This window comes from Rattus norvegicus, chromosome 11 (genome assembly GCF_036323735.1).
Source record: "Rattus norvegicus strain BN/NHsdMcwi chromosome 11, GRCr8, whole genome shotgun sequence".
NCBI lineage: Eukaryota > Metazoa > Chordata > Mammalia > Rodentia > Muridae > Rattus > Rattus norvegicus.
In genome coordinates this window covers 63,962,368-63,988,378 of record NC_086029.1, presented here as the reverse complement: position 1 = coordinate 63,988,378, position 26,011 = coordinate 63,962,368, and the positions used below count along the sequence as shown (strand labels likewise).

General features: G+C 39.5%; 1 protein-coding gene across 43 annotated transcripts in view; it reads right to left on the bottom strand.

Annotated features, from left to right (window-relative positions):
* Positions 1-26,011, bottom strand: part of Bbx (BBX high mobility group box domain containing) — a 247,667-nt gene that overhangs the window by 109,322 nt on the left and 112,334 nt on the right. For 5 of the 43 annotated variants that reach the window (XM_017598008.3, XM_063270537.1, XM_039088364.2 and 2 more), the window contains one exon: positions 8,047-8,148. The exons of 34 other annotated variants lie outside the window; for them this stretch is intronic. The gene's annotated coding sequence lies outside the window, so the exon portion shown is untranslated. Of the gene's footprint in view, positions 1-8,046; positions 8,185-20,577; positions 20,680-26,011 lie in introns of all 43 variants that reach the window. 4 more of the 43 variants (XM_063270548.1, XM_063270542.1, XM_063270540.1 and 1 more) reach the window with 2 other exon arrangements.

Below are 26,011 nucleotides of genomic sequence, written 5' to 3'. Positions count from 1 at the left end.
TGTGCGTATGTGGGGTGTGTGTGTGTGTGTGTGTGTGTCGGGGGGGTGTTCCTCACCTTGTTAGATTTAAACTACACTAATTAAGAATAGACAGATGGATAAAGAAAACCATATATATGGGGTACTATCTAGCTATAGAAGAACGAACATGTCACTTGAAAAATAAATGAAAACTGAGATTCATTGATATATAAATTAGCCACTCATGAAGACAAATATTACAGGTTTATTCTCATATGAAAGTAGAAGAAAAACTATTTGGGAATAGCAAGGGGACTAAGAAGTGAGGGGAAGGAGGGCAAGAGAGCACAATAGACATGGGAGTAAATATAATCAAAATGTATTATATACTTGTGTAAAAATGTCACAAGAGAACTAATTATTATGTGAAACTAATAGACTATTAAAGTGACTTGAAACGTAAACTACATTTCAATGAAATTTTGGAAAAAAAATTGAACATAAATGAAATAAACTTAACTACCTGGATTTTAGGAAGGAAATGACATCAAACCTATCCTTGTTCACGACCTAATGGCAAATGTCAGAAACACTTTATACAGTGCCACAGCTTTCCTCAAACAGGAAGGTGAGCTCCATCGCAGCAAAGAGAATGCTGCCCTGGGCTCTGCAAGCAGCTTAGCTCTCAAGACTCCAAGACAGCGCTTCAGGTGAGCTCTTAAGAGCCTTTATGAACCCTCTCCACCCTGTGTTAACCTTTGGGGACCCATGCATGAACTCACAGTAAGAGTGATAGCACTGGTTATGAAGATAAGTTCAGGTGATCAAGATTCACTGGTGAGAGAGGACATAAATAGTAATAAAACAATCCGGGAACTCAATGGCATGTAATAGAGAGCGGCAAGTGTGGCCTAAACCATGAGAGAGCAGGGAGGATATAATACAGTGCCCACACTTCCTCGTGTGGGCACCCGAAAGACACAAAGTCCGATGGAGAACTCAAATAATAATCCATTTATTCAGGATTAATTCAGCTTTATTCCCTCTGATGACCCAAACTCAGCCACTGTTAACCTTTTAACAGCTAAACTTCCCCATACTGCTGAAGGCACTGTCTGTTGTGAAGCTAGGTTTCAAGTGATTTCTAACACTGCAAAACTTTGCCAGCTCCACTTGGCTGCTGACAAAAATAACTACAGACACTTAACACTGGGGTAGGTTCTGCATCTTTCTCAGGGAGGAGCTATGTGGAACAGAGTGGGTGGCTGGCTAATTCCTGAATTTCAAGATTTGAATTATGAACTGGCAGGGTGTTTATAGAAAAGGAATATTAAGGAAGAGAAAAATGAAATGGCCAAAGACAATCAATCAGGAAACACATGACACACATGACATCTCATGATTCTTACACTCACATTCCCTTGCTTACCAAGTTCTTTCTTGTATAGAGGGAGAGGACGATGGGTTGAACAGTACAGTATTGTCAATATTAGTGTTCATCTTGGCTTACCTCCACTGTCAGACCTGTCATTACACATACATACATACATACATACATACATACATACATACATACATACATACATACATCAGTAAGCCAGTAGAGTACAGAATCTGTGGAAAGTCTTCAGAAAGCCGAGGCTGGTTTATGGCCAGTGGGCAGACACGCTTTCTCTGAAAGTCATGATGACTCTGGGTTCCATCTTCAGAACCCAGGTGGAAGGAGAGAATCAACTCTGCAAAGCTTTCCTCTGATCTCCACACATGCATTCTAACCACCCCTCCTGCTCCTCTCTCCCTCCCCCCAACCAACCACACACACACACACACACACACACACACACACACACACACACACACACACACAGTACAGACTCAGCCCTTTCAACACCCTTTACACTGGTAGAAGTTTACCTGTAGTTTTAACTGTATACATGGATCTTTTGCAATGGTAATTTTGTTTGCCCCACAATATTTTGCATTTCTTTCCTGGCTTAATTAGCACTGAATTCTATAATTTAGAAATTAGCTACAATATTGAATGCTGTATACCTTCACTAAGTTGTGTTTTAATTACTGATACTTTAAACTCATGTGATTTCTTAGATTCTGTATTAAGGAAAAAACAATTTTGAACATTTTACTAAGACTTCCTATGGTGTGTGTGTGTGTGTGTGTGTGTGTGTGTGTGTGTGTGTGTGTGTGTGTGTGTGTGTGTGGTGGCATGTAACTATGGTCCTTGCTGTTTCTCAGGCTAAAGAGGAACAACTAGATTTTCACTGAACTCGAAACTAAAATTGAAAAGAAGAACTCTAAAACACAACCAAGAAATGTGGGGGAAGACTGACTGACTTTCTTTCTTTCTTTCTTTCTTTCTTTCTTTCTTTCTTTCTTTCTTTCTTTCTTTCCCTTTCTCGAGTTACACATGTAGCAGGTTATCACTCTAACTTTCAGTAACTATTAAGTTATCTAATTCCCCAAATGACACTATGGGCAAATTTCTGAAGTAAGGGACTGAAGTGCAGGGGGGACCTAGCCCAGTTAACTGCCAGAAGAGCTAATCCACTGCATGAAGAGGACTGCAGCCCTCGACACTGGACACCATGCTACCCTGCTACCTGCCAGCTGACATGCCTAAGTGACTGTAGGAGGTTTCCACTATTGCTACAGTACCTTTACAAACAGAATTAACCTCTAGAAAGTTTCTACTAAGTCCTCTAAAGATCATGGAGCTCATAGCAAGGAAACAAAAAAACAAGAAAAAAAGAGGGAAACATTTCTTCTTTAACATAGAACTTCCTTTTATAAGGGGTGTGTTCAACTTAACCTTAATAACATTATAAGCTTAACTATAATTAAATCACTACCTTAAGAGTTACATTATTAAATAATCATTGAATTTATTTGATTTTTAAATAAGTAAATATTAATAGAATTAGTTATTTTGGGCTATTTTCATGTATATATATATAAATGCCATATACTATATAAAATTATTATTATATATAATTTGTATAAAGATCAAATAAATTTTCTTACTAGTAAGACTTTAGTATTTCCCATATATCCAGGAGTTTATTAAACCAACTTCAAAAAATTTTAGGGTCCATCTTGAAGGTATGTTATCAAATAGTTTTATGGAACCCTATTCAATTTCCCCTCTACTACAAAGACTGTGTATGAGTTGAAATGAAGAAAACACATGTACTGGGAAGAGAAAGATGCAAGTGTAACAGTCATTTCACTTGGAAAAATGAAGGGCCTTAGTGTCTGTTCCCAACCTGTAACTGTGACTCTCGGGACCTGGTTAGAATGGCCAGGCCAGGCCTCAGAAGAGGCAGTCAGAGCTGACTGTTTAGGTTTCTAACAAGAAAACAGGGTTAGGGATTTAGCTCAGTGATAGAGCACTTGCCTACCAAGCCCAAGGCCCTGGGTTTGGTCCCCAAATCCGAAAAAAAAAAAAAAGAAAACAGCCAATCCCTCTGACACCACTATAAAGAAAAACAAAACAAAAACAAACACAGATAGTTGTCTCATATTAAAATTGTAACCCACTACAACTCAAATTGAGGAAAGGCAAAGTCTGACCAGCAGTCACTTCTGGATTTAGACTTCTAGGAAACATCAGAGGAATGCGAGTAAAGCTGCAGCACGTTAGAACTGCATTCATAAAACCTGGGTCTGTAGGAGGTTAAGGTACAACTTAGTGCATATACATATATGTTTGTGTGTCTGTCTGTCTGTCTGTCTGTCTGTCTGAGAGAGAGAGAGAGAGAGAGAGAGTGTGTGTGTGTGTGTATTTACAGCTCAGGCTTGTCTCAAACTTTCCATGCCTCTCAAGCTGGCCTTGAAGTGACGATCTTCCTGTCACAGCCTCCTGAGTTCTGGGATTTTAGTACATGTCACTGAACTAATATAAAATGAGGGTCCCTTTTGAAAAAAAATTGGTGTGTGTGTGTGTGTGTGTGTGTGTGTGTGTGTGTGTGTGTGTGTGTGTGTAAGATATAGAAAAGACACATTTGTCTCACTACATTATAAACCTGACAGTATTTTGAAATTTTACCATTTAGTGAGACACAAATGGCTAACGTATTGCTTTTAAAGTTAAAATTACCGGTTTATTGATAATAAAAGATGGCAGAAAAATGGCTTAGCTTTTTCTTCTCACCCAGCTTCTGAAATGAGCTGATCAATATAGGAAAAGAACCTAAAGGGCAATTTTATTCTACTCTCCTAATGAGAGAAGCAGACAAGAAAGGATCTATTCAGGGCAGTTTACAGTTCTCAAAGTTCCTTGTTCTATGACAGAACATCTTAAAGAGACTGAATAGCAGTAATAAGAAAACCCTATGGTTATAAAAGTAGAACAAAAAACAGCATTGAGAATTTTAACTGGAAATCTGTAAAGACAATAACCAGGTAAGTTGAATGATGGAATCTGTGGTTGCTGGGGCTCTTACCCTAACAGAGTATTAGTCAAAATGCATTGGGGCATAAGGAGACATCATGTAGGGGTAAATGCTGCTTACAATTCATGAAAGTTAGCGACCAAGGAGAAAAAAAATCAGTCATGACAAGATAACTGAATTATTCCAGTACTAATGCTGGTGACAGCTGGTGAAGGAAAAGAAGGGTTAGGAAAGAAGGAAAGGGTGTCTCATGGTTGCTTCATACAGGCAAATTTCAGGCAATGGTAGTCTGGTTGAGATTTACCCTTTCATCTTTCCTTCAGTTTCACTTACAAAAGACTCTGTGCTTACATTGTTCAAGTGTGACTCTGCAACTAGCTTAAAGTTGACCCCACATTACGGTTTCCAACATTCTTTTCAGGAAGCAGCTGATTAAATACCCTCAGGGTAAGTGGACCTGGAACAAGAAACTGTCAAACTGACAAAGAAGTGTCTTAACTCTGTGGATGCTGTCTCCTGTCAGACACACTTCCTGTTTCCTTAAACCTGCTTCTCAACTGTGGCAGCCTCCTTGTTAGTTACATAGCATGTAGCTTTTAAAAGCTTACAAATTCTTTTTCCGTTCTTCATTTTCTCTATAGTTTGCAGCATGACCTCAGCTACTGATTTGGCAGAGGCCATCAGAAAGCCACTAAACTAGATCCCCATGATAGCCAGCTTTACTCTTCAAGATACTAACAGGTTTAGAGCTCACAGACCCATACGATTAGAAATCTTAGCTTCACTTGGCGAGTTGAGTATTATTTCCTCTTATAAGATAGGGTGTGTGGGGCTGGGAAGACAATAAAGTGGTTGTCTTGAAAACACAAGGACTTGAGTTAAATCCAGGTGCCATGATGCTTGAAATCCCTGAGACAGGAAGGTCCCAAAGGCTCAATGGCTCACCAGCTTACAAGTTCTAGGCCTCTGAGAGGTTCTGTTCCAAAAGGGAGAAAAATAGATGGTACCCCAAGAACTACACTCCAAGTTGTCCTGTGTGGCCTCCACATATGAGGTACAGACATGCAGGTGTACTTGCGTCCCTACTTACACAACACCTCACCAAGAACAGGGTTTTGTTTGAACAGGATCCCAAAGGCAAATTTTACATTTGACCCTCGTCAACAGTCAGCATTTAGCACTCTGACTGCAGGGCTAACCCCCTCAGCTGTGAGCACACAGTATGGATCAAGGGCAAGTGACTCAATTAAGGAATGATAACCTGAAAGGGTCATGCACATCCCACTGGATCTGATATCATTACAGTAAACCATGATAATAAATACATACAGTACCGTAAGTTCTCCTTCTCTAACAAAATGGCTATTTTCTTTTAGCAGAAAAAGAAAAAAAAAAAGAAAAAAAAGAAAACACTGCCTTCTGTATTTATTAAATGATAGAAATTTTACAGATATATTCAACCCATGAGAGAATAGCTTATAAAATTCAAAAGTTCACACACACACACACACACACACACACACACACACACACACACACACACACACACACAACCTGAATCCCACTAGTTTAGACAAACACTAAAACTTTCTAGGAAGAAACCTAGAAAGGACATCAAATTTTGATGGGAAAAAGAAAGTCAACAAATGTTTTGCTTTCCTACAAAATCCACTGTGGTCATACCTATATACCATGATTCCAATTTTAAAAACTCTATTACATACATATGTTTACGCTAAAATGAAATATAAAGGGCTGGACAGCACAGGCTCACAATGCATGGATGGGGGTGGTGCACTGAAGGTGAAGCCTAGCTTCTTTCATGCTTCCAGGTATAATTCCCATCTGACTTACAAGAGAAACAGACACTAGCAAGTTAATTTAAAAACAATTATTTTAAGTGTAATTTAGCAAGACAGAGTATCAAGTTTCTGAGGTACAAATCAATATGCTACCTTGGAAAGTCACTTTCTCTTGCCAAACCTTTCTGTGACCAGGAGACATCTTTTCACACTTGTTCAAAATGGACTGTTTCACTACTTAATTACTGCGACTTGGCAAACGGGCCTTTGTCTGTGATTCAATTACTGTGGGAGGTTTATAGTTTGAGTATTAAGAAGTGAAGCATTTACTTAACTACATACAGAAATAAAAAAAAAAGACTCAACACATCACAGTCTAATTAAGAGTGAATTTCAAAATTCTGTCTAGGTTGTCCTAGGCTATTAGCCAACGTTCTGGGCTATAGTATAGGCAAAGGATGCAGGCTGTTCTGCCTCATTTCCATAACTCCAGGGATTTCCATACCTTGACTAGAGACCAGAGTTGAATTGCTGCAGTAAACCCCCTCCCATAGTACCGCATCCACAAAGCTCCTGAGAGTATCTTATCACCTAGGACAGAGTTCTCGGTGCGTCTGCCACGGACAGTGGAAGCATGTCTACTATAAAGACTGCATTCCCTGAGTGATGAATATGTGAACTGTCCTCGAAATAACTAAGATTGAGAACAAACGCCTGAGACAGTTGAAGAAAACAGTGGATTGTATATATATATATAACCTTAAGAATGTGCAAAGGAAGAAAAGAAATATCCCTCCCTTAAGAAAGGTTTGCACTTCAAATCTTTTTTCCCCCTCAGTCTTGTTTCTAATGCCTCATGACTGTATTCAGAACATCTGACTTTAAAAGGAGGAATGAAGTTAGTTTACAGTAGTACACTGACAGACCTCCTTGTCCCTCTTCAGAATCACCCTCTGCATTTACACTGCATGGCTATGAAGGCTGTAGTACATACATGCTGTCAGTTTATACCATGTTTGCAACGCTAGCACAGGAACAGAGGCTCCTTCATGGACCTGGATTGACTTTTATGGCCTGCAGGTATAAAATTCAGGAAATGTACGCCTGTTCTCTCTGACTGCTTTGATTGAGTGTGACACAGGGGAGTCAAACTGACGCTTAGATAAGCAACCGAGTAAAAGTCCAAGTAAAAGTACAAACAAGATCATTTAAATTAGGAAAACAGTAAATGTGGAAATTTCCAGAATTGATAGAATTATAACATATCGATCTTATTGTTCATGTACATGGAATGTGCCCTCTGCGCCCTCAGTGTCCAAGCAGTGGAAAATTTCAGTCACTTAACTGTTTCTGCCAACTTAGCAATGCATTTCATGTTAGACCAGCATCCCTCAGTGAGGGCACTTTTGGCTTTCTTGATGGGACAGGTACTTTATTGGCAAAACCTTTACACTCCTTTGTCCATCCCCACATCCCTCAGGTCCCTTCTCCAATCTCAGGATGAAGCAACCTACACTTACCCCATCACTGTGACCAGGTCTTGCATGTTTCAAAGTACTTCCTGGAAGGTGGGAGGGCCTAGCTGTGAATCACTGCACCATCTACTAAATAAAAATTATTTTTAAGAGCAGTCTTAGTAGGGCTTCCCTTAGTGACCACATTTTAACTGCCATTCCCTAGTCAGTCGGTTTACTATATCCTCTGATGACCTTGACGGCTTACTATTTTTTACACAATATGACTGCATATAACCCTCCAGTTATAAAAATGTCTCTAATATTTCTACTTGTGTTTATTTATGAGCTATCAAAATAGGTTTGCCCTTCATACAGTGGATGAACAGTGTTAGCATTACCACCACCATAAGGGCTTACACTGCTGAAATGCCATGTTACTCAGAACCACAGGAAATAATGAACTCTCTTCTCTCTTCTTGGTCGTGGCAGCAGCATACATAAAGATGCACAGTCCAAGACCTACAGGGAAAGGATGTTGTCACAATTTTGGGTTGACTGAAAAACAGAACAATGCAAAGCTCATGAGTCATTTTAAAAATATGAACTGCCACTCTTAAATTTGCAAAAGAGCAATGAAATTCCAATCTATGATTTTTAGAATTCTAAATCTCCATTTTAAATTCTAATGAGTATACAATGACTTAGCACAAAAACTGAAATTTTAGTGCTTCCCTTACTCACACACGTGCAGTAAGCCTGAAGGACCTGTCAGTAACTAAAGCGGCCTTTAAGAAACTGGTATTACAAGACCTAGCGAAACAGAAGTGCGGGTTGTCTCCTCTAAATATTACATAAGAGGTTTCTGACTGAGTGCTGGCCTTCTCTCTGCTCTTTCTTCCAACGGTATAATTCTCTTGTCAGGTACAGCAAGGCCCAATGCCTTCACAATGTGGCTCTCTCACCAGTCGATAAGCTCATTTTACATGGAAACAGCTCTCCTTCTACATGACTATGAGATACCACTTGTGCTCCTTGGCCTCTCTACAAATAATGGACTCCTACAACTCTACTTAGATTTGGGGACATTTTGTCTTGGGAAGAGGTATAGCCAAAGATGATGCGTTTGTCTATCTCTGCTCCAGTTAAAATAGACAGCTCAGGTATGTTGAAAAAGTCTGCTTTTATGTTACTGAATATTTACACTGGTTTCATATCTACTCTGTGTATACATATTCCAGACTTTTCTATGAATCAAAAGCTTTATGTGATCAAAGAAAGAAGGTTTTGTTTTGTTTTATTTTTTTGACATCGAAAAACAGGGGTTCCTTGTCAATGGAACAGTAATTTGTATTGGTTCACCAGGAAGCAACTAAAGCCTGAAATGTGATTTCTTATACACACTGGTTCCTCCTAGACTTTCCTGACCTCTGGGACTCAGATCAAAATTTCTTACTATACTTAGTTACTGCTATCAGGATCTCTGCTTTAAAGTTCCAGCTTTGATTCTTTTTAGGTTGTCATAGGCTAAGTGGTTCCAACGAGACAGGTATCACATTACACAATAAATTAATGCTCACTTAAAAATAAGGTTTGGAGGAAGAGTAAATTTCTAGTTCACATCTTTAAGCCAGTGGTTCTCAGTCTGTGGCTCATAACCCCTTTGGCAAACTTCTATCTCCAAAAGTATTTACGTTGATTCATAACAGTAGAAAAATTAGTTATAAAGTAACAACAAAAATAATTATATTGTTGGGGTCCCCACAAGCTGAGGAACTGTATGAAAGGGTCTTAGCATTGGGAATGTTAAGAACCACTGCCTTAGACAGACTTGAAGCCAGGAAAAGGTTTCCTAGAAACCCTCAGAGGTAGGTGTCTGAGCTGTCTAGTATCTTCCTTTTCATTTGCTTGTCTTAACTTTTTCTTTTCTATTAAAAACAACGACTGCAAAACATTGCTAAGCAAGTGATCGTGGAATACAAGAGACCTGCTGTTCCTAAGATTTCACTGCTACTGGCCATACACTATATCCTCTTTAAAGAGGCTGCATTTGCTCATCCGAAGATGCTGCTACTATTTTTATGCTGGGGATATATTAGATGTTTAATAAACATCCATTAAATACATGTTTCTGCAATCGAGGAACCATTGTAATTCCTACACTCAGGACAATATAACCCAAAGTTGAGAAAAGATGGTGTCAAAGGCCCCTCATAATCTAAGAGACTGAATCTTGAGCAATTTGCTATTTATACATATTGCATACTGAAAATTCTACATCGTTTGTGCCACCTTACAAAGGAAGATACGATCTTCATCAAGCATAAGTGGAATTTGTATTATCTATTTTAGAAACCTTACAAGTTACAACATTCAGTGAGAAATCTGCTACTACCAATAATATTTTAAAAGCAGTATATAAATCTTTAGAAAAAAATATATGGGCTGGAAAGATGGCTCAGTGCTTAGGAGCACTGATTGCTCTTCCAGAAGTCCTGAGTTCAATTCCCAGCAACCACACGGTGGCTCACAACCATCTGTAATGGGATCTGATGCCCTATTCTGGTGTGTCTGAAGACAGCAACAGTGTACTCTTATACATTAAATAAAAGATAGATAGATAGAGAGACAGACAGACAGACAGACAGACAGATCAAGACTCTGAGAGAGAAAGAGGAGTCCGAAAGATTCTAAGAGTCAGAGGTGGTGGCTAACTCCAAGGAAACATTGTCTTCCAGATACAACAGGATTGACTCATATAAAAATTCACAAAGACTGTGACAGCATGTACAGAGCCTGCACGGGTTCACAGACTAAACCCCAGCACTGAGAAAGGAAGTGGACACAGAAGCTGTTGTCAATTGATGCCTCCTAGGAAAGGAAAATCAGTTTTCTCTATGGAGTGTCACAGTGTATCAACCACACTGCAGGGCAGGCCCCACCTCCAGGAATAGTTGGCCAACACAAAATGAACTCCTTTGTGCATGTTTTGTTTCATTTTTTTGTTTTGACTTCTGTTTTTGAGAGAGAAAAAAGAAAAACACTGCGTTGGGCAAAGAGGTAGAGAGGACCTGGGAGTGTTTAGAAGAAAGGAAAGAATACAATCAAAATATATTGTATGAAAAAAAAATAAAGAAAAAGAAAAAGAGGAATCAGAAAGAAAATTAAGTTAAAGTCCAGGTTTTTAGGTCTTAAAGAAACTCCAGGTTATCTGTCCACTGTTTGCCGATATCCTGGTATACCATGTTATTTTGCATGAAACTTAACAGCATAGATTCTCTCCCATGTTTCCCTTATCCATAAACGTGTATGCACAGCTCCCAGGTTCCTTGCTCACTGTGTTTGTTACTCTGGGGGAATAACCTAGTCTTTCTGTACAGAAGTAGGAAATAGTAGTCTCTACAAATCTTCACACCTAATAATGTTGCTACTTACAACTGTGGCTTCCAAAGAAGTGCTTATGAAGATCTGATGTTATTATCATTGCAATTAATCACAGAACATAAACATTCAAATCAACTTGAAATAAGTTACAATTAGCAACTACTAGCTTTTGACCTCATTGACATGCATATCTCGTGCATTCAGCCAGCATTGCTAAGAGCTATTATAGCTAGATGTGCTAACCTTAGCTCTGCTGTTCTTTTGCTTGAGGCAGGCTCTGTACTCTTTCTCAAGCTGGCCTGGAGCTCACCATGTAGCCCAGGCTGGTATCAGATTCATGACAGCACTGCCTGAGCCTCACCTATACTCTTTAGTGCTTTAGTAGTATTGGTAAAGTTACAAAAAGAGAACACTTCTGTGTGCCAAAATCTGTTAGAAAGAAATGACAGAAGAGAAAAGGCTAAATAGAAATAGTGGGAGACTAATTGAAATCTATTTAGGGAAGGTGGCTGTCAGGAGGACTGCCATAACAGACTACTGCACACTGCAAAAAAGATAAAACAAAACAATAAAAAGATGACCAAACTACCAGCAGCAATTTATAGTAGTAACAAAGACTTGTATAATAATACGCTTGTCAAAAGAATTAAAATAATCAGTGGGGAAAACTAGCAGACCATATGTGACAATAACTATGATACTATTTTTGAAAAAATACATAACATATGCCTAAAGAAATAAAGACCAAAAGGCTCAGAAGAATAAATATACTGCTTATAAAATTCTTTATATAGGGATTGGAGAGATGGCTCACTGGTTCAGAGAACTGCTCTTCCAGAGGTCCTGAGTTCAATTCCTAGCAATCACATGGTGTTTCACAACCATCTATAATGCAATCCAATGTCCTTTTCTGGTGTGTCTGAAGACAGCTACCGTGTACTCATATACATAAAATAAATATATCTTTAAAAAATTTTATATAACAAGATTATGAGTGAATTTATTTTTCTTTTTTGATAATTTCTACTGTTTCCTTAGCTTATAATTAAAACAAAACAACTCTCTGGGTATGAGCTTCTATAATGCATAAACTCTAAAATTATAACAAGATAAACAGAGATAAACCTTAAACTTGTGGGTACTGTTCTTATTGCTATTGTTAAGGATAATTAGGAAAACAAGAAGAAAATCCTCCAGAAGATCAGGCTAGTGGCACTTAACACTGTGCTGACATTATATGAGCACACTTGCACACTCATATAATGTCAGCACTGAAGAGAAACTGAGGCAAAAGGATCCAGAGACTGAGGGTAGCCTGGACTACAATCGCTAAAGGGGAAGAAGAACTTGAGAACCATAAGGGAATGAATATAAGTTACAGTGGCCCAAAGCACAAGGTTCGACATCTGAAGAAACCAAGACTGTCTAATAGATGGCCACCATAGCTGGTTTTCTCTACTTTCTATGATTTCATAAACATTACAAAATGTTCAGATGACTAGAAAAGCAGTTCCCAGTACTAACATAGGCTGCCAAGCATGCTACGATAGCACTTTTGCTCTCAGGGCGTTTTTAAGGTTTACACACATCTTTGTTTTCATCAGCAACCAAGATTCTGAGGAAAACAATTTCTGTTTGAATTATACTCTCTAGTCAGGAATGCCACAGGCTAAATCTAGGATACAATAACAAGGTGCCATCTAGTGGATGTTTTGTAAAGTTTCTCTTTACAGGTATACTAATATTTCAATGACATAATCTTGTAAAAGGCTTCTCTCTACATGAGGAATTGGCTAGACCTTACAGCCCCTCCTCACAAATTATTGATCTTAGCTCCACTAAATCATTTAACATCACACACACACACACACACACACACACACACACACACACACACACACCCTAGTTGGCAATATTAATATTACACTTGAAGTTAAACCTATACCACCCTCACATAAGACAAGAACAAGCCAATGAAAATCTAAGATGTCCAGAAGACAGACAAAGGTGCATATATAGTTTGAAAGGAGAGCCAACTTAATAAACATGTTCTTATTTACTTGTGCTAATGATGAGATTATTATATCAAGAAGTATAATTACATTAGGAAGGTAATTATCATTACTCTATGCCATAGCAAAACATATTCACTTGTGCTAACCAAGCTACATTTGATAGATAGAAATCAGCAGGACTCCCTAGTAGGACTTCCACACAAGCAGGAAAGTAGTTCATGTCCCTGACAGCACAGCTGCTGAGGCCCTCTTATACCAGCAGGCATGGCAGCAACACAAGTCATAACCAGTTAAAATGAAATTGACGCTAAAAGGAACACAGCATAAATACACATGGCTGAACGGAGGCTGAGAAAGAGGACCAAATAGTCATTTCAATTATTATCCCATAATCAAATAATTGTTCACACCTAGATTTAAGCAATTAAAATCAGTATCTATTTGAACTATCACAGTTATAGACCGTTCTTGAGCTCAGATAACCTCCAAACTGTTGGTTACTTTGTCATCACAAATAAACATGGCTGGGAAAAGGGACTCTTTTTTTTTTTTTTTTTTTTTTTACTTTTTAAAAAGGATTTATTGGGTTTTTTTTATATATATATATTTTTTTATTAACTTGAGTATTTCTTATATACATTTCAAGTGTTATTCCCTTTCCCGGTTTCCGGGCAAACATCCCCCTCCCCCCTCCCCTTCCTTATGGGTGTTCCCCTCCCAACCCTCCCCCCATTGCCGCCCTCCCCCCACCAGTCTAGTTCACTGGGGGTTCAGTCTTAGCAGGACCCAGGGCTTCCCCTTCCACTGGTGCTCTTACTAGGATATGCATTGCTACCTATGAGGTCAGAGTCCAGGGTCAGTCCATGTATAGTCTTTGGGTAGGGGCTTAGTCCCTGGAAGCTCTGGTTGCTTGGCGACTCTTAAGTGAGGACTGTGCCCATCAGGTTGGCCTGTAGGAAAGCCTCTGGGGCGTATTCTTGACAAATGGTTGATGGAGGAAAGCCCAGCTCACTGTGAGTGGCGCTACCCCCAAACAACTGATCCCACATTATACAAGAAACCAGACTGAGCAGGCCATGAGGAACAAGTCAGTAAGCAGTGTTCCTCCACAGTCTCTGTGTCAGTTCCTGCCTTGAGTTTCCAGCCTGACTTGCCTTCCTGATGGACTGTGATTGGGACATGCAAGCCAAATAAACCCTTTCCTTCCCAAGTTGCTTTTGATCATGGTGTTTTATCACAGCAACAGAAAGCAAACTAGGATGGGAGAGGGTAGTAGTTTTGTTATAATTTTTTAAAGATAGTGCATGTATATGCATGTATATGTGTGTATACATATATTAAGCTTTTCTTATAGATGTTTTTTAGAATTTCACATTGTTATATAAAAATTAATAAAGTACTTGGAAGACTCTACTCTGAAAAGTTTTATGCATCCTGTCACAACTCATTTCAGTGAGGACTTTTGCATTTGTTACTACTGATCCTAGTATTACAGATAGTTTATAGGATAATTCCAGATTAAGGAGTTATTCTTTTAAAAGTGGAACCATTCATTTTATAGGAGATGGCACTGCAAATCTAATTCTTGGGTATCATCCAGTTTACAAAGGAAGAAAACGAGATCCACAGATATCTAAGGTTAACTCAAGTGTACTGAGCTAATTATCAATAGAGTCAGGGTCTCTTGATCACTGGAATAGATCCCTTTCCCTAAACCACACTGACTTTTATTCTTTTCTAGACAGAAGTGAGTTGTTTTCATTAATATCTCCGTAAGCAAAGAGAAACCTCCTTAATAGTCTATGGTTTGATTCTACAAGGTCCAGATGGGAACTGCTACTTGGGTTGGTCTGAAAGGCAAACAAGGGAGTTACACTGAGTCCATCTTCCACCATGGCATCAGCAGGAAGGGGATGAGGCGGCTTTCCAGAACAGATTTCCATCAGTTTGGGAATATGTTGTTTACTGAATGGGTATAAGGAGTCATTTGTTTTCCACCAACATGGTCCTTAATGTTTGCTGCGGCTGTGGGAGCAGAGCCGCCTCAGAGGGTGCTCAGGAAGCATAGGCCCACACAGAGCATGCATGGCCTGCCTTTCAGTATTTGAGAAAAGAGTCCTAATTTTCCTCACAAGAGGCATCGTTTCCCTCCCACCATCTCCCAGAGTAGGTGGGGATAGGTCACACATTCTTTCTTCTTGGACTGGTTCCTGTCACCATGTGTCTTCCTGTCAGCCTTTGGGACAGCTGACACTTGTAGCTGACTTTCACATTATGGTTACAATTCTGATTGTTGTAATTTTACAGTTTATGTCTTGGTAATCACAGAACCAGATTCTGACAGACACAGTAAATGTACACATGAAGTGAAAATCTGTAAATCAGATACTCACGGTAGGAAGACAAGTGTCTTGGCTATTGTACTTACTGCTAACTCAAGGTTCACCTCATCCAGTCTGGAGGCTGCAGCCCCTCCCAATCTGAGTAACCCTATGGCTGAAATTTGGGGAGACTCTCTACACTAGATGTCAGCTCCTGAGACTGGACCCAATTCTCAGGCACCGGCTTTAAGGGAAGACTGAGGACTACAGTGGTAAGACAAACCTCAAAGGGGTCTTTGTAGGTTCCATGCGAACTGCTTTTGAGACTGGGTCTGTAGACATCTTACTTTGGCTCCACCTCTATACAAACTGCTCTGGGAGCCTAAGAAAAGCAGCTTTGAAATGTGCAAGTACAGATCTTGTACTGCTGCCACGGGCCCGCACCGCTGCCAAAGGAACTGTGAGTCAAAGCGGCTCCACACGCCACACTTCTCCATGGCTTCCCCGTACTTGGCAGCAATACACTGGGATCAGTCATCCTGCTGATCATCCAGAGTCCGGAGTCATTGCTAGAGCAAAGGTTTCCTGTCCAAGAACCTTCCATTGATACAAAAGTTAGCATTTCAGTGCAAAGAGGGTCTTTTGATTTATTTATGATAAACTTGCAATCTGTGACAAATTAAAAGGCCAGTGATACAATGAGTTCCACATTACTGGACTAACACCAGGACACCCAGCTCCATCTTTCCAGGTCAAAGGTGGTACTGGCACTCTCCCAAAGATTAAAGTCACACCAACACACGAAGTTTCTAGCACCAGCTAAGCAGCCAGAGAGCAGTCACATTTTCACACGATGACTGTTTCCAGGTGCTTCTGCCATTTACTTCTAATTTCAAGGGAATTAAGATAAGGCACCAGTGAGCTCTATTTATCTCATGGAAAACAGATGTAGCATTAATTATTTGGGTCTAATTATATCAGACTTAAGTATAACTATTTTTCTCTCTAAAGAAGGATTAACTTTACATTTTATGATTGTACCACGTGATTATCCCTGAAATCATATACCTACAACATTAAACACACTCAGTAGGTTGTATTTATATATCTATGCATGTATAGATATATATAAGAATAGCAATTTTAAAAAAAGGCCATGAATCTGAAGGTAATGAGGGCAGGAGTTACATGGAAGGGGAAGGATAGAGAAAATAATTTAATTATATTTTAATTTTAAAGTATAAAGAAATGTTCATTTAAGTTAAGAACTATAAGACTCCGTTTCTCTATTAATGTCATCTAATAGACTCACAAGGTCTGTTTCTACTTAATTTTAACTACACTGTGGCTTGACTCAGACCCCAAACTCCATGTGTTAGAAACTTACTCCCAGTTCAAGGTTCAGAACTTTAAAAAAAAATTTTCTGGGGAACTAAGTTCTTACTGACTAGATTGAAACCATTACTGTAGGAGTGAACTCATTACCTTCAAAGAGGATTAATGCAGTCCATTTTGACAGTCTTTGTTCCTCTCCAGTGCACCTGGTCTCTCCACTCTTCCTCCTCTGTTTTCCTTACGGGGCTGGACACTGGGAGTTTGACCATGCTCCAGGGAGTGTCTGAGTAACACAAGCTGAATGCTGTTTCCTCCTGCTCTTCCTGCTCCTCCTCTTCTTCCTCCTGCTCCTCCTCCTCTTCCTCCTCCTGCTTCTCCTCTTCCTCTTCCTCCTCCTGCTCCTCCTCCTTTCCTCCTGCTTCTCCTCCTCCTCTTCCTCCTCCTGCTCCTCCTCCTCCTCTTCCTCCTGCTCCTCCTCCTACTTCTCTTCCTTCTTTCTTCTCTTCCTCCCTTTTTCCTCCCCCTCCTTCTCTCTCCCTCCTCCTCCTCCTTGGTCTTCTTCTCCTCCCTTCTTCTTCCTTCTTGGGAAAGGGAGAGGTCACAAGGCTGAGAAACAGACCTGAGAGGACTGTAAGTATGATTGGGGTTCATGTCATGAAATTCCCAAATAATCGATGAAAACAGTGTGTGTGTGTGTGTGTGTGTGTGTGTGTGTGTGTGTGTGTGTGTGTGTGTAAAGAGAAGGGCCTGTCAGACACTAGCATCTCCACCTGAGGCTGCAGGACCAAGAGAAAAATAGCATCTTTTTTATACATTTCCCAGATTGTGGCATTGTTGTAGGAACAACAACAACAAAAGGCACCAAAACTTTAAATACCCAATTCTTCACTCAAAATGATCACAGAATTACAAACTCAGAATAAACTGTACAGAATACCTAACTTATGTACCTCACTAAAATAAATTCAGGTCAAAATTAAGATATCTGCTCAAGCTGCTGTAGCAGCCTAAGCCTAAATGAGCTGGGCTGAGTACAAAGTCACCCAGAAAATTCCTTTTCCCTCATGGCTGAGAAAACCATAAAGTTACATTTTAAGGCAACTTCAGTTTACTATTGTTTAAAAATTAAATCATTGACACTTCCCTCCGAAGGAGTATAAAATCCTACTGAGTTAAAAACACATTGTTAAAACAACAAAGTGTTTGAACACTAAAGTAAATCTATATCAGGTCTTGGACACAAGGTACTTCTTCCTGTCCCAAAGTCTGTTGAGTTAAAGGCCTGGTCCCAGTGAGTAGTTACAGTCTTTGGAATGTGGCTACTAGATTCTGAGGGCTCTGACTTAGTCAAGAGGTTAAAATCTTGATGGATTCAAAAATGCTGTGTTACCTCACTCAGAATGATATTTTCTAGTTTCATCCATTTGCCTGCAAAATTTGTGAAGTCTTCATTTCTAATAACTGAGTAGTATCCACTTTGTAAATGTACCATGTTTTCTGTATCTATTATTCTGTTGAGAGAAATCTGGGTTCTTTCCAGCTTCTGGCTATTATAAATAAGGCTGCTATGAACATAGTGGAGCATGTGTCCTTGTTATATGATAGATGTTCTATGTTCTTTTGGGTATATGCCCAGTACAGCTATAGCTGAATCCTCAGGTAGAACTTTTTCCATTTTTCTGAGGAACTGCCAGATTGATTTCCAGAGTGGTTATACCAGCTTGCAATCCCACCAGGAAGAGTTTTTGATCTGAGCCACTCTGACTGGTGTAAGGTAGAATCTCAGGGTCATTTTGATTTGCATTTCCCTGATGACTAAGGATGTTGAACATTTCTTTAGGTGCTTCTCAGCTATTCAGGATTCCTCAGTTGAGAATTCTCTTTTTAGCTCTGTACCCAAAAGGACACACACAGAAATGCAAAGACAAAAATGGAGCAGAGACTGAAGAAAAGGCCATCCCATCCTCAGACACCAAACTCCGACACTAATGCTGATGCCAAGAAGTGCTTGACAGCCAAGGAGCACAATAGGGCTGTCCTCTGAGAGGCTTTACCAGCATCTGACTAAGACAGATGCAGACACTCACAGCCAACCATTGAACTGAGTCGGAGGACCACAATGAGAGAGACTGGGAAGGGTTGAAGTTGCTGAAGGAGATTGAAACCCCAAAGGAAGAACAACAATATCAGTTAACAGGAACCCTAAGAGCTCCAATGAACTAAACCACCAACCAAAGAGTATACATGAAAAGATCCAAAGCTCCTGCTACATAGGCAGTTGAGGATGGCTTTATCTGTCATCAAAGGGAGGGGAGGCACTTGCTACTGTGGAAGCTTGTTGCCCTAGAGAAGGGGAATGCTAGAGGTGTGAGGCAGGAGTGGGCGACTGGGTGGGGGAGCACCCTCTTAGAGTCAAAGGGGAGGGGAGATGGGAGGTTGGTTTGTAGAGGGAGACCAGGAAGGGGGATATTTGAAGTGTAAATAAATAAAATAATAAAAACATGCTGTTACTGGAGGATCAGATCTAGCTGAATGAAATACGCCAATGGGCATATTATAAAGAGATACACCTGCCTGTCCTGCTTCTTGGCCCTCTTTGCTGCCCAGATGACTTGAGGTAAGCAGATCTGCTGCCTTTTCCCTCCTCCACCAGGATGCTTGAATTTGCCTCAGGCCTAAAGCAATGAGACCAACCACATATCGAATCATATCTCTGAAACCTGGGGCCAAAATAAATCTTTCTTCTAAGTATTTTCTTCTCAGGTATTTGTCTGTCACGTGTAGTAAGCACCCATTGCCATGTAAGACAGACTTGATAAAAAATACTATGAGAATTTTTATGAATAAAATTTATTGTAAGACCTTAACATTCTCCAAGAAATTAAAGTAATTTGGTACCCTGTACTTTGGTGAACTGTATTGTAACACCAGCAGATATACTTCTAATTCTCCTTCATTTCAGCTGCTTTCTCATGATTCCTAGTTTTGATCAATAAATAACTCATTATAACCAACATTATCATGAAGAGTTGCCCATAGTACAACACAGTTTCAGAAACATGCGCTGTGAATGAAGGTTCTAAAGTACCACGAAACACTTCCACTTAGGTTTTCCCCCGAACAGCAAATTTGACTTCCATTTGAAAACTGGTGTCATGTCCCAGATCCCTCTAGTTCATGGTACACAGTACGAATTTTTATGCAAAAAGATCAAATCCTACCAATATTTATATAGTCATTTAAACATAATACCACTGTTTTACAGATAATCTGTGCTGAATTATATGTGAACATGTGAGATAATCATCGTATTTAATACACAGGAAGCTCGGGTGGAAAGGCTGTTAAGGTCTCACACAGGTGAACCCAAGGAGTCTGTCCTAGCACTCAGTTCCACAGTGTAGCCAGAAAAACACTTGCAAATGTGTCTACTCTTCCATATTCTAATAAGGTCTTTTAGTACCAGTCAGGGTCTAGTGTTTATAACTTCCCCTAACACATTTATCTTTCTATGCTATCAGAAACGAAGAATCACAACTAAAGGCTTTGAAAATATAAGATTTCCAGAGGGGGGAGATAAAAATTGAATCCTAAAATTAACTTATATTTCTAAATATAATATTTATTACTTCAGAGCACCACTCCATTGTGAATATTTAGTTTCTCTGGGGACTTAATATTCTTTCCCTACCTAAATATTTACAACACTGGTTTCTCAAAGAGACCATCACTTTACAGCTCTATATGAATCTAATAAAATGTGTGACTAGTTTTACATTGCTGCCCTCAGTTCTGTAGTTCCTACGAGTCTTCTGGGACATCATTCTCAGGTGCTTCTGACTCTGTCCATTTCATTCTTGGATTTTCTTTGGTTTAAAAAAAAAAAAAATACTCACTGCTTTTCATTAAATAACATACACAGATCCTCTTTCTCATCGAAGTTCTAATATTGATGTCTGCTTTCACAAGTCAATCTTGAGATGAAGATCTGATTTTTCCTTTGGGGATAAAAATTCCGAATAAATGCTTATCACTGCCACCTGGCTCTCTCATTAACGGTCTCGACGGTGAGCTCAAATCTCTGCACAGCTCAACAGAGCAATGTGCTACATGTGATCAGGACGTAGAGTTGTAGGCACAAACACTTATCAGAGCTGCCACAACTGAATGTGAATGCTTATTTTGATTTCTTGACACTACCCCCAAATCAAATCACTTTAGTTGGGTAACTGCAGGGTGCCCAGCTGAGTCAATGAGCATGTTTCAGACAGCTGCATCGTGTTTATGAATCGAAAGCCACCTTTGTTGAAATGCAGGTTATACAAAGAGAAAGAAAAATAAAGGGGGAAAATGTAAGGGGGGGACTATTCAACAAAATGGCATCCATTTAACATATCTAAGGATTAAACAGTAATCTGAAACCTGTTGAAATTCCTTGACCACACTTTAGGAGAAATTGCTTTTAGAAAGAACATTAAAAAAAGAAAAACATCTAACAACAATTTTTTAAAAAGAAAGGAAAGGAAAAAACTACCCATCCCTATTTTAAAGCAAACACAAAGACAGACAGACAGATAGACAGACAGACAGATCCCAACCACAATGCTTTACTCAGGGACTAGAGAGGTAGAGAAGGTGGGAGTGCTGCCCGTGTCAGCTCAGCGGGAGCTCTAATTCACTGGGATCAGTCCTAATCTTTACTTCTCCAACACCTACAGTATATGCTGCTTTAAAATGCAAACTAGTTAAACGAGGTTATCAGTCCACTCAAAACCAAGCTTCAATTTATTTTGATTAATTCAGTCAAAAATATACAGGTGACGGAGATAGGTTTCACAAAAGGCTGAGACCCTCAGTGTCAGTACCCAGTTACCACCACCACCACCACCACCACCACCACCACCACCACCACCACCACCACCACCACCACCACCACCACATGGCTTCCTATGCCTATAACCCCACACTGTGGTGGTGATGGAGACAGGCAGATCCTAGGAGCTTGCTGGCCACCCCCAACTGGGTCCCAAAATCTAAAGGTTATTTGACTCAGATTCCCAAAGCACTGGCTTCCCTGGGTCCAGTGTGGTTCGTAGCAGTTGGTGGGTTACTAAGTGATAAAAAACATAGCTAGTTTACTGAGCAGCACATGATTCAGGGGCAACACCACCACCTATCTAGTTATAGCAAACCTATCTATAAGTACATGGAAGGGTTAAATAACAGCATATAACCATAAATGGATTTTCCAAAAGCAGCCAAGTTTTCTCTAAGTTCAAAACAGTCTTTAACCTAAGGGCAAAGATGCCACCATTCAAAGGAGACACAGTGCTTGGCAGATACAGAGAAAGGAAGTTAAGTGTCAGCTGGCTGAGTATGAAAGAAACAGACACAATCAGAGAGTTAGGAGGAAGTGGGTTGGCAGACATGCAGAAGAAAATCCTTTTAAAAAATATGCTGGTGTCCAGGCGAGCATCCCTGAGGACAGTATCCCCCAGAACAATGATCAAGCTAAGGTGCCATCTTCTCTGTTTTCTGTTTTTTGTGGTTTATTTTTTTATTCAATAAAACCTAGGCAACCTTTTGTAAATGTATAATTTACAGGTACCAGAGTGAATGGTAACATACTGGGAAATTAACTTCAGGAAAATTCACTGCTTTCTTACACATATGTGAACTCTTGGACAAAATGAATATTGTCCCAGCAAGAACTACATTTTATCAGACTATTGGGGACTACTTTACCAAATGCTTTTTAATAATACAGCTAAATCTACTTTTGGCATAATTACTTGAATAATTACATTCAGACCAAATTTGAGCTTTTATATTCATTTCTAGGTTTTCTATAAATCGTGTATTTCTATAAGAGTAAAAATTAAGTATATAACTAATTTTATTCTAAATTTTGCATTTCTAGCTTCCTTCAGAAGGAAATTTTTCTATCAATAGGTTTATATATTTACTATTCATGGAAGCTCCAACTTGTTGGTAATACTAGTTTATTATTAATATTTGCTGCAGTTGAAATAATGTCCTAGGATATTAAATTAAGAATACTAAAGTACATGTGTGGGTTTGGCAAAGCACTCTGAAACCAAAATAGATTAATAAAATGCAAGTAAATTAATAGTATAAAAGAAACTTAAACTGATAATTTGAAATATTAATGTACATACTTAACAGGTCAAGCATTTTACATTAACCAAAGAGACAGTAAAAGAGTGGTTACCAAGAGCTTTCTCCTATCAGTAATGTTTTCAATTCATGTAATTCTCCCAGTTTTTCTTTTACAAGCACAAAAGCATGCTTTTCTCCTTACATTCCAAAGCAACAAAAACTAATCTGTTCTTCAGACGTGATGGCTAACCGCATTTTTAGAAAACTAAACACTGGAACAATATCTTTTCCCAGAGTTTGCGTAAGTAAGCAGTTGGTACAGGCTGAGGTTTCTTATCACCACAGCTATCCAGTCTAATAGATCTCAGGTGTTTCAGTGCATGAGGGCTACTGATGGGAGGCTACCAACTATACTTCTAATGGTACGCAATCTAGTATTTAAAAAAAATAAGATGATATTTTCCAATTCCAAACTTGATTTAGAGCTACATGAATTTGATTAAAATTAAATTCCTCACGAAATGTTTCATCCTTTTTCATAGTTTACATTAAAAATTCTCCCCTTGCCTAATTCTTTTCCTTAATATAAACACTGTCAAAGTCACATAGAGATTTCAAAGAGCAGATGAATAATATTAATAAGATCTGATTATTTTCTACTCCTGAAGGTCAAAAGGGACCCATTCAATAGGGCTGAAGGTCAAACACTGTGCTCTCCATTGGGACCCTCCCTCGGGAGAGATGCTTCTGAAATACAGAAAGACGCTCCCCTACCCTTTGCAGCCAGACCTCGGCTTTTGATCTCGTGTGCTTTTGGTGCTTGGTTTACAGAAGCTTACAATCAGAGCTTGTTTGAAAACTATGTCACATAAGAACTGGTAGAACTGACCTTCAATGGGCACGGGAAGACTGGATGAGGGCAGCCAGGAAAGCACCCGCCTCTCTGTACTATTTAACAGGAGTCGCTAGGGGAAGAACCAGAGCAGAAAACTAGGAACATCTTGCTTCCAGCGATAGACACACAGACCCATCGACTCCAGGAAGGCTAATGGTAAGTGACTGAGGTGAGAAAAGACCTGGGATTAAGTGGTCCAGCAAGTAAAAAGGATAGGGTGAGTCACTGGTCACAGCCACAGGAATGGGGCTGAGGAGTGGAGGCAAAGGTGCAGAATTCGGGTATTAGCTCTGAAGAATGAAGGACGAAGGTCAAAGGCATTTATCATACTGGCTGTAAAAAGGAGGAAATGTATTCTTTCTCGGGAACGAACAATCCTAAGCAAGGAGAGACCAGAGAGTCCAATGTCAACCCTGTTTGTTACAAGTGTGAGACACAGAGGTTGCTGTGGTGTAAATACGGACCTAAAGCCCAGCTAGGACTACAGATTCAGCTGCAGATATGAAGCCCAAACAACCACTATTACTCATTTTAATGAGAAGATGTTTATTTTCCTAGAGTGAAGTTCAAGAATACACTATTTGTGTTTTACCTTAACCATCTGAAACAGAACTTAATACTTATAACACACACTCCACCCCTTGCCATATTTAGTGAAATACTCGTTGTCATACAGAGGACTGACACATGAGTGCACACTGCATTTTCAACTTTCCTTTCTATAGTCAATAAACAACCATTAACTAGACAACCAGTAGGTCAAACCCCAGTATCCTTCCTAGGAACCTTGGAAAGCAGATGCAGTTAAGATGTTCCTGACAAGACATAAAACACTGATATTGTCACTAAAATCATAGACACTAAGGGCTACTCATATCACAAGATTAAGATGACCTATGGACATTACAGTTTGTAAACCTTATAAAATATAATTAGATGCCAGAAGAATTACTAAGAAAGGGAAAGTGGGTGAAGGACACAGATGGAAAGACTGGCCAGCACACCTGGACTCCTACACTTGAGGGTTTAGAACTTTCTAGAGGCAAACAGAACACAGGTTTATTAAATCCCTGCAACTGGCAGGAAAGTCTCCATTGTCACTCTCCATCTGTACTCAAAGTGGGGAGTATTTATTCTCTGCACAAGTCAACAGCTGACACTTTTCACTCATCAAATGTGAGCTCTAGATCATCACTGTATGTTTCCTTCTGGAGAAAATCCCTTGTTTAGCAACCAGTCACAGCCATTTGAGGATATCTACACTTGGTACAGAGGATTCATGACTACTGCTAAACAGAGACACAAGCTGCTGCTAAAACAGAATTAACTAAAAAATGAGGATTATCAACCTTATTCTTAAGACAGTATCACAGGAAAAAAAATCATTTTTTAAGCTACCCAAACAGAAATGCTCAAAACTATGACAGAATGGAAACTATGACAAAATCTAAACAGAATGGAACAATTTAGGAGAACCTGAAGACAAAGAGGGAGAGAGCAATGACATTGCTGATGCAAGTAGAAACTGTAACAAAGTCTATGAAACATATTATTTCCTAGAGTTTGAAGCTGAGAGCATCTTTGACCTAACAGTTATGTATATACACCACGATAAACAGTCTACTACTAGAAAGGGAATCCACTGAACATTTCAGAACTTTCCTTCTATAGTTTTTTTCTATTAACACAGAGAGAGAGAGAGAGAGAGAGAGAGAGAGAGAGAGAGAGAGAGAGAGAGAGAGAGAGAATAGTAGCAGCCTAAATAGGCATCATGGAATGGGGCGTTTTCATACAATGAAAGGCTATAAACAGCTCTGGTCATGAATTAGTATTGTGACCAGAGATGACTCAACCATGATGTTGAGAAGAACAGATATTGCAGGAGAAAACTCAAACATTAACAAAACTTCACAGTGGGAGTAAATGAGTACGAAAACACCAAGAAAAGCATGGAAGTCCTATGTCCAACACTCAGGAGGTAGAACCTGGCAGAGCACCCAGCGAACAACACAAAGACATCGAAACCAGGAAAGGGGCTCAGTCATCCATGTTCATGTTATTCTTCATATTTTAGTTACATGCATATGTGTGCATATATATAGATAGAATATTTACATAAAATAATATATCAGCATTTGGTAAAAACTGTGGGGAAAACTATTTTTTAGAAAGCTGTCAGACTGTTCTAGAACTGAAACTGGTGATGGGCAACCCCACCCCCACCCCCACCCCCACCCCCGGGGAGATGCTGCTTCGGAGGCCTTCACTGCGGCCTCCGGCTCCCACCCACAAACAAGTGAGCAGCATTCTGGTGG